This window comes from Macrobrachium nipponense, chromosome 20 (assembly GCF_015104395.2).
Source record: "Macrobrachium nipponense isolate FS-2020 chromosome 20, ASM1510439v2, whole genome shotgun sequence".
Classification (NCBI taxonomy): domain Eukaryota; kingdom Metazoa; phylum Arthropoda; class Malacostraca; order Decapoda; family Palaemonidae; genus Macrobrachium; species Macrobrachium nipponense.
Window position 1 is genome coordinate 12,025,718 of NC_061089.1, and position 10,480 is coordinate 12,036,197.

Sequence of the window (10,480 nt, forward strand, 5' to 3'; positions counted from 1 at the left end):
TCTCATCATTTTGTTGTCTCTAATTTTAGGTACAGGATGTTTCCTATTTTGAAAAATGATGTGGCTGCATATTTGGCAATAGTGGTTTAGAAAGGTAACATGGAAATGGAGAAAAATCCCTAAAATGATTTATGATCGCGTGGATACGACTGAGACTTCAGGAAATTTCACAAGAGAACACAATACGGGATTGTGCGATTTTATCACATATTTTTGTGTTGCAGGTCATACAACATGGATGGATCTAAGCTGGACGGGTCAAAATATTGTGGAGCAATCCGGAAGAAGGAAAAGGGTAAATAAAAGGTCATTTTCCTTTTTTCCAGAATGCTGTCATACGTCACATTTCAGCCTCTAATATTTTTTCCCATTCCATGCAGTTCTTGTATTGCTTTTTGTTTTACTCACAAGCAACGACTCATATCGCGTAGGCAGTCGATTCGTCCCAAAGACATTTGGTCCAATAGCTGATTTGTCAAATCAGACAATTTATTTTAACTTAGAATACACATACATACACACACACACACAGTGTGTGTGTGTGTGTGTGTGAGTGTATGTGTGTGTGTGTATGTGTATTCTAAGTTAAAATAAATTGTCTGATTTGACACATCAGACATATCCATGGCTAGTTTTAGTCCGCAAAGAAGTGTAAACATACAAGAAATAAGTGACTGTTTGTAAATGTTAACATTCATGATTTGTCACAGTGTATAACGCCTATGTATTTTATAACTATGTACCGTGCAATTTCCCGATATTTATCAGCGATTCTGTCTTGTTAGAACGGTCAGATTCTGCGAAAAGACACTTATGTATTAATATTACCAATAGATTATCTTTTTATTCCATGCCTGAAGAAAGGCACACATTTCCCGTGATAACAATTCTCCCGATAATATTGAAGAATTTATATATCAAATTCCGTGTAAGTTTTGTGATAACTTTTATAGTTGGGAAACTGAAAAAATATAAAAAAAGAGAATAGGGCAGCATAAAGCATTTGAAAGATATGCACGAGTGAACACTGGATTTCTGTACACGTTAGGGAACGCCCTTGGAAAATAGATAATGCACTGAAAAGAAATGTCACTGTGCCTAGTTATATACCAGATAGTTTCTGGCATGACATGAATTATGTCAAGGCATGTGTAACTTTCTTTTACAAATTCAAAAGAAATGTGTAAAATGTTTAAAGTTTAAGGGAGGCCATGTACGTCTATTGAACAAGGATTGTCACATTCGTAAACATAGTACCGGATTCTAGCACTAATGAGTTTTAGACTACTGTGCCTTCCTTAGACACCTGTCAGGTGTGGATGTTTAGTTTGTTTGTTTGTTTTTCTATCTGTACTGTTCCCCTTAGCACATATACTGTGATTTCTACCATTATGTATCAGTCCTTTGTCAATGGGTTAGAAATAAAGTTGAAACCAGTTAGGAACTAGTACACACAATCAATTATTTTTTCCTCTGTGGTGATGTGTTGATGTGCGATACACGAATCGTGTGTCAATGTTATTATTATCATACACACACACAAATATATACTATGTGTATATATATATATATATATATATATATATATATATATATATATATATATATTGATTGATTGCTTGATTGATTGTTTGTTTGTTCTCCTTAACGTGTTCAGAAATCCACTGTTGACTTGTTCATATCGTACAAATGTTTTATGTTGCTCTATTATCTTTTCTAATATTTTCCCAATTTCCCAACTATAAAAGTTATCACAATACTTACACGGAATTTGATATATAAATCCTTCGATATTATCGGGAGAATTCTTTTCAAAGGAAATGTGCGCCTTTCTTCAGGCATTGAAAAACAAAATAATCTGTTGGTAATGTTAATGCATAAGTATCTTTTCTCAGAATCTGGGCGTTCTACCGAGACAGAATCGCTGATAAATATCGGGAAGTTGCACGGCCAGTTATTTATAAAATCCATAAGCGTTGTTATACACTGTGACAAATCATGAATGTTAACATTTACAGGCAATCACTTAATATGACTTGTATGTTTACACTTCTTTGCGGACTAAAAATAGCTATGGATATGTTATCCAGGAGAATGAATCAATCATACTGCATTTAAAAGTATTGTTTGTGAATGTTCTCGAACCTTTTGTAATTGATGTCAAAACATTGTCCGAACATGAGAATTGAAGATGTGTTTAAGCAATATGAAATATCTTTGATTGATTTGGTAATGGTTCACACACACACATACACACACATATATTATATACTGTACATATATATATATATATATATATATATATATATATATATATATATATATATACACACACACACACATCAATATAATATATATATATATATATATATATATATATATATATATATATGTATATATATATATATATACATATATGGGACACGGGTTACTGTCCTGCTACCGAACGTCATAACTGCTTCAAATTTCTTGCACTTGGTTCTTAAGGCTTTGTAGTGACAAACGAATTAAAAAAAAACCAAGAATTCGAGTAGTTAAGAGGTCATGTGGTTATTACAATTACATATGTATCTGGTAAAAAGTGACCAGTAGACTCTACACAACACACCCCCAACACACACACACACAGCACACACACACCTATATATACATATATATATATATATATATATATAGATATTATATAATATATATACTATATATATATCTATATATATATATATATAATATAATATACATAATATATATATATATATATATATATATATATCCTATGACTTCATCTAGTGTCACTGCTCATAATGTGTTCACAATTCATATTTCATCGTCAAAGCTTAACCGGCAACCTGCACTTTCTCTACCTCTCGTCACCAACGTCAGAGTCCACTTTGACTGTGTCTCCGAAACTCCGGTCCCCCTCACACTTTCTTTCATTTATTGTGCGCCGTTGTCAATCAAACTTCAGTGAGTCTTTGGAAAAAAACGATAAATTCTGAATTTTCTCTCCTCGCTTTGTATTTCTCAATACATTGCTTTATTTGGATCTCGGCTTTCATCCGTTTTCTGAAGTTATCCTGACAAACGGAGTCTTTTTCTACTTGTACATATATAAATGAAGTAAGACGTTGCATTATTCAGGACTTCATACTCGTCACTTTATAACATATATACCCCTGTATCCTCGGAATCATTTTTAAGCATTGACATGAAAGCAGTTAAATTTCTTTAGGTTTTTTGAGGTGAAGGGTTATCCCTCCTCGCCTTAGACCAAGCAAGATAACACTGGAGCATTATAAACACTGACCTTGGTTTTTATCGTAAGCCAAACCAAGCTGAGATTACAATAATAATAATGATAATAATTACAGCCGTCGTTATATATATTAATGATAATAATGTAGAGGAAAAATGCCCTTGAAAAGTCAAGTATATAATGTACACTGACGGACAAATCTTTTTCTTTTGTTACAAGGTTTCACTCCGGTAAATGGCATCAAATGGTACTACTCATGCTGTCATAGTGGCCGAGTCTTTTCTGCATCAGACAAGCATTTTTCCTAACTTTGGGAATAGTCAATTTACTTTTAACCAAGTAATTACGTAATACTATCAATTCTATGAAGAGACTATCAAGTAGAACTTTATACCTATAGGACAACAGCAACGTTTTCGTTGATTTAGCTCGAAAAGGCTGTATCTGTAAATCATAAGGCCAGTCTGTGCTATTTTACTGACTTTATTAATAATGTCGTCTGTGACTTGGATTCTCGCCGCATAAAAGGGCTGATCTTTAGCTTCAGGATGACGAATTTTGGGTATCTTGACTTTTGCCTCAACCAATTTAGACTGTTGAAGTAAATGATCTGGTCCGAGAGAGCCATCCCTGACAGAAGGAAGATGAGGTTAGAGAGAAATCTATGAGTATAGTCATTATTCAAAAGGTGCCAGGAGCTGTCACTCACTAGCGCATTATATTCTTTTTTGTTCTGGTTAAGCTGTTAAAGTTGGAGGGTTCTTTATTTAGAACTTTCTGTAATGGGTAGGCTGTTTACATCTCCCAACTCACATCTCCCATCCAACCCAGACAGAAAAAAATCAATATAACACTCGTCCACAGGATATATATCACAATTATTATTTATTCAACATATCTTCTGTTCTTTCCATCACTTGCGTGGCCCACTCTCCCACCACCACCAGATTTAGCTTAGTCAATAAGGTTGGCAAGGAATTACAGAGCACCTTGTCAAGCCCATGCTTGTACATTACCAATGTAACCTGGACCACGTGGTCTAATACATCAAAAGTGGATGCAGTTTGATGAAAAATTGGTGCGAACACTCTGGACATTCCATATAAGACTTTCACCTTGGTGACCCCTTGGAGCAACTTAGTAAACAACATGGCTCCAAGATAAGTCTAACATAACAAGAACCAGCCCCTAACATACCAGTTGCAGGGTTCATCTCTGGCTTCCTTCCTTCCCTTTGAATGCCCTCCAGATTGGTAGACAAAAATTCAGTACAAGTAAGTAAAGCCTTGCTTACAAAAACATGGTCAGCAGTGGTCTAAGTAAAGGAATCAAGTCCTGGAAAGCTTTCCTACAAGGGCATTCAATGGTTATTTTTACAGCATGGTGGATATGAAGGTATGTTCCCACACCAAGCCCTGATGACTAATGGACTAAGTATGGCCAAATGTACCACTTAGAAAGAATCCAGTAAAGGCAAAAGCACACATGAGGGCCACCAGATGAAAGCACAAATGTAAACACTAAATTTCCATCTGCTCCCTTTCCCAACAATTGAACCATATATCTGGATCTTAGAGAGTAGAGATAAAGTTTCACCAACATATCTCAAGTTCAATGAAAAAAATGTGGGCTACATTCTTGATCTACATTCTAGACACTAACTTCCAAACATTATGTGCTGGCTGAACATGCAAGGAGAAAGGTTTGCCTACCAAGAACTCCAACAGTTCTTAATTGCAGAGTTCTTCTTACTGACATCCACTCATCCCAGATGACCCCTCGATTTCCTTAACAATCTACTGGGGTACATGCTTGTGAAGGCAGTCTGGGATAAGCTGGAGTCCCTCCTCATGCTGCCAGAGCTCAACATGAAGGCAAACCACGGGTCAAACTCACCATAGAGATTTGGTTGTGCCATCTCCATACAAATATTCATGTCACCTTTCTCGATGCCAAGCGTAATGTCCATGGGGGCTCTACTGAGAGAAACAGACAGTGTGCTAGAGGTCTCCAAGACCTCACAACATACTGCTCACCAAATTAATGAAGCTAGAAAAGCCAATGCAATGCCGAGGTGGCCACACAAAACCTCACATAACGATCTCTCCCAGCTGCCTGTACTATGCTTCTAACCACTATACATTCTGAAAAACAGCACTGAACTGCACTTGCAGATGCAGATGGAGAAAAGACAAACAAGGCAACTGCCCATAAAGGCAGAAACTTCCTGGCTGATATGGGGATGTTTAAATCAATAATACCTACATCAAAAGATAGCCACTGTTACTAACTAGACATCTAGCACCACCTAATGAAGTGCCATATTTCACATTGATATCAAAACCTCACCTTTTTCACATCATGAGAAGAAAATACAGTTAAGGGGTTCTTCATCACTCAAGTTCAGACACTCCTACTTAGCAGCAACTACCACCAGCACTGTGGGCTGCTCGTGAATGTCACTGATAGCCCTCTAATGGATATTTCCTCCTTCAAAACAACCCATCTTTCCATGGACCCCAATTAGCTGCCTATATTGCTGGTAGGACCCACAAACATTCACCACTTACAATAGATTCCCAGGGTACTTACATGCAGTGTACAACCTTACCACCACCAACATAGCGGGGAAACAAAACCACCAGTCCCTCAACGCAGCTGATCACCAAGTACAATGGCACTGACTGTGAGGTGGAACTACCCTGGACCCTCCTTAGACTACACACCATCCAAAAGGGGGAAAAAATGCCCATTTATAACCGAAATAATGTTCTGCAAAACCATTAGTGTACCAAGCTGACGCTTCCCAGCCAACACTTTCCGGGTTCAAGTGGCAAACCTGGTTACTGACCTCAACAAACCTTCAACAAAAAGTCAATATAGTTAACACACAAAAGGGTACATGTGCATGTTATCTAGTAATTCAGATGTAAGCATGTAATGTTTTTGTGACACCATCTAATGAGAAATGTGTATATGTAATTTTTTTTCGACGATACTGGAACAGAGATGTAACAAAAAGTGATCAGTGTAGCCAACAACCAATCACTGGAAAATAATGATGGAACAATGTGAGTGATAAATGCATACACTTACGATAACGACCGACATGAATATATCTGAACATGGTATACAAATTTTCATTTAACTGTTTTATGAATATTATTGTTTATCTCCATTTTTCTCTAATGTATATGTCAGTGTTTACAGGCATACCATGTATATCTCTGGTATTCCTGTGTTTTAATATTTCATACTATAGTACCAAATACTAAAGCACTGAAATCACAAATAGAGACACGTGTTGTGCTTGCTAGCATTTACTCAGCTGCTTGCAGTATCCTACTTTGTATCCTTTTTTTACAACATTTTCACAGTTTTCGCTGGTGTTTTACCGAATATTGACAATTTCTAGTATACCAATCTTCATACCTTCCTCATTTTTACCGGTAGCACAAGAGATAGCCCTGATGATTTTTTCTTTTACGTCATACACACAACTTTGGCTTTTGTTTCTGCAATCATCTCTTGCAACCAATACCATATCGGCACTGAGAACGCACGTTAGAAATACGGTCGTTGTCAAAACCACAATGATTTTATTTTTGCTTCATTCTAAGACTATTCATCATATCTCTGCGACTTATCACCATACTCACCAAAGTATAATATGGAACAGTTTTGCATTGAGTGCCATCGCTGTTATTGTTTCCCATACCTTTGATTACATTTACAAATTCAAACATGTATATAATTGTAAAACTGCTCATGTGAGAGAAGCATACGTCGTTCCTTGAATGTATTTCATTTATTAGCCTCTTTTGGGGGAAGGGGGAAAGTGTGCCGCTGCGCCGCCCGCACTCCACTAGCACACTGGATTTAGTCGGTGCTAAGGTCAGCAAGCAATCATGGAGCCCACTCGATCAAAAGCTGATCAAACCTCAATAGTAAATTAATGAATCGGCGTCCTCTGAGCATCCCGCGTATGATTTTACCTTGGCTCACCTATTATGCTTAAGTGATCCTACCATACAGATCCTTTTCTTCGGGTTATGACATTGTATTACAATCACTCTCCTTGAGGTAGCACTTACTCTGAGCAGTCTCTCTTGCTAACCCTCAGAATCATTTATGACTGTTGATATTACTAACTCTTCGTACACTGTAGTATGTCACACCTTCCAGGCATTATGTTTTATGTCCTCAATATATCATTTGATATTTCTTACACATACAGTACCATTTAAATTGACTCTCTCTCTCTCTCTCTCTCTCTCTCTCTCTCTCTCTCTCTCTCTCTCTCTCTCTCTCTCCTTTACTCGAACTCAATGTTGTACTTTACTTGACATTAACAAAGCATCCTACCATTGGATATCAGAACAAGCTCATATATTTGCATTACGAGGGAGTTGACTATGTAACCGAGGCCATGCATTTTCCATCACTCAATAGTCAATATCACAGGCACAAGACAAGCAAGAAGCAGACCAGTTTAGACATTAGATAAATACTATATCACAAGGATAACAAGAGCGGCGCAGCAAATGCGAAATCAATTATAAGCAACAACACCAAAAGAAAGGGCGATTAAATAAACAAGTAAAAAATGCGCCAAAGTTTCTTCGGCGCAGTGGAGTTTCCTGTACAGCGTATGATAGTATATGAAACTCTCAGCCAAGGCCCATGAAACTCTAAGCCGCTGTCCATGAAACTTTCAGCCACGTCCCGGTGATGGTCTGTGTTATTGGCACCTATAGCGGTGCCAGACGCATGATCATGACTAACTTTAACCTTAAATGAAGAACTACTTACGCCAGAGGGCTGCAATTTGGTATGTTTGATGATTGAATGGTGGATGATAAACATACCAATTTGCAGCCCTCTAGCCTCGGTAGTATTCAAGATCTGAGGGTGGACAGAAAAGTGCAGACGGACAGACAGATATCCATCTTAATAGTTTTCTTTTACAGAAAACTAAAAGCTAACACACTATAAGGGATCTGCGCTGTAATTAAGCCAAAGAAATATTAAAAACTTCTTATATCTTGCACAAATGACTTGCACAGAGTCCTGCTTTCTTCCCATTTTAACGCTTGCAAGGAAACAGGACTCGTATTTCAGTCGTAAAGGAAGACCACATGAAAGGTCATTTTATATCCTATATCCTGCCATCGGTACTCTGAGAATACAGATTCCGTACATCTATGATAAACTTATGACAAACATACAGATGATATTACTCGATAGCTTCTAGAAAACTCTCTTTTCTCTCAGTACAACCAATTGATCGGATTTCAAAATTCCTTAAATTTTACAACATAATACTTATGAAACAGCATTACCACTTATCTTACTTAGTTTGGATATGTGAGCTGTCGTCAGTTAATGAGTAATCGACTCCTTTTTTCTATCACATTTGTGAATCAAGATGAGTATGACAAAACATACAAAAGTACTAAATGGTCATGACTCAAATTCACACCTAATACTACTATCAATTGCCGTACAAGCAAGTATGAGTAATTATAAATATGTAACTTTGACCCCAGAGGACGAAATGCAGTTTGACTTTCGATCCGTGTGCATTAGTAATAATGCTGTCCTTGCCTCTGACAATGATAGAAAAAAATGTAGTTGGTATTGACCTCAGATTTGAAAGTAACTCCTATGGCAGTCTTTCGTAAAACAGACTCAAATATATTGCTTCTCCTGTAGACAAAGCGCAGTTGATAAAATAAATGCTTGTTACATGTTCTGCCCAGAATTGTATATCATACTTCCAATAATGTAGAGTAAGATGGTTATTAATACACAATTCAAGTTGCAATATGTCATCAATTATCATATGAGTATAATTACATGTTAAGACATCTAGACATCTAATTTACATACGACTGCCTTGTTCTTTTAAAATGACAGCCGGTTGAACCCTAAGCCTCTTACTGTGAAAACGACCCTACTTCGGTGGTACCACATGGTCTACTGCAGAAACAAGTGGAATCTCCTGTGACCTCTGGGCATTTCATTGTGTTTAGGGCCGATGCAAATGATCTTCATGAGACTCGATAGGCAAAGTTCATGAACGCGGCAAAGGCAATGTCTAGACCTTGGGCAAAGGTCTGGGTTATTACCACTGCTACTGACTATACTATAGGTTGTCGTTAATTCCTAGAATGTACATACATGGAGCAGAAAGTTGATGAGACTTGGCTTAAGGGGACAAGTATGAGGACGAGAAACATCAAAGAAAACGGTTGAATCTCAAAGCAATTCTGCATTGTTCTTAGAGACGTTAAACAATTTCCCACCACCGCATAAAAAGGGAGGAATACCACACGTACCAGATCAAGGGTCCCCAGACTTTTCAGGTCATTAACCCATTAATAGAATCCTTAATCCTTCATCGGCCCTAGTCATGTTGAAATGTAAACAATCAATGTGCTTTCAGTAATTATTATTTTATACTTCAGTGTCAAAATTCCTTTGTCCTTTCCTTCATCGCCGTTTCTCATTAAGAGCAATGGTGTGGTCAGGATACTCTGTTTATTATTCCCTAAAGAATCGACTATTACAGGACTTCTTTCCTAATAATTGTCAATATAGTTATAGGAATGGAATGGAATATAAAGTTAAGGCCAAAGACCAAGCACTTGGGACCTATGAGGCCATTCAACGCTGAAAGAGAAATTGAGAGTGTAAAGGTCTGAATGGTGCAACAGGAGGGAAACCTCGCAATTGCCTTATGAAACAATTGTTAGGAGAGGGCGATAAATAAGATGGAAGAAAGAGAATATGAACGGAGGTAAAGCAAAATGAATGAAATGGGTTGCAGCCAGGGGCCTAAGGGACGCTGCAAAGAACCTTAAGTATAATGCCTACAATGCACTACATGAGGTGCACCGACGGCAGTATTCCCGTAGAGTATTTGAAATAACAGATCTAATAAAAATAAAGAAAATATATGCTAATTCGTCCATATTGACATAGGTGCTGCACTGATCCACTGTTTCATGACTCCTGTTAATGACTAATTGTTTCACAATATTATTATCATGATTTTCTGGTAAAATTTACAATAACATGGCAATAAGTACTGATTATAGTTATAAAAAATATGACATAAGCTGAACTGTATGGTTTCTTGTATTTTAATTTATCTTAGAAAAATGACAGCTTTTAACCCCCCAAAAATTCGGATCTTTCCTAGATAGTGACCCCAAAGGTTTT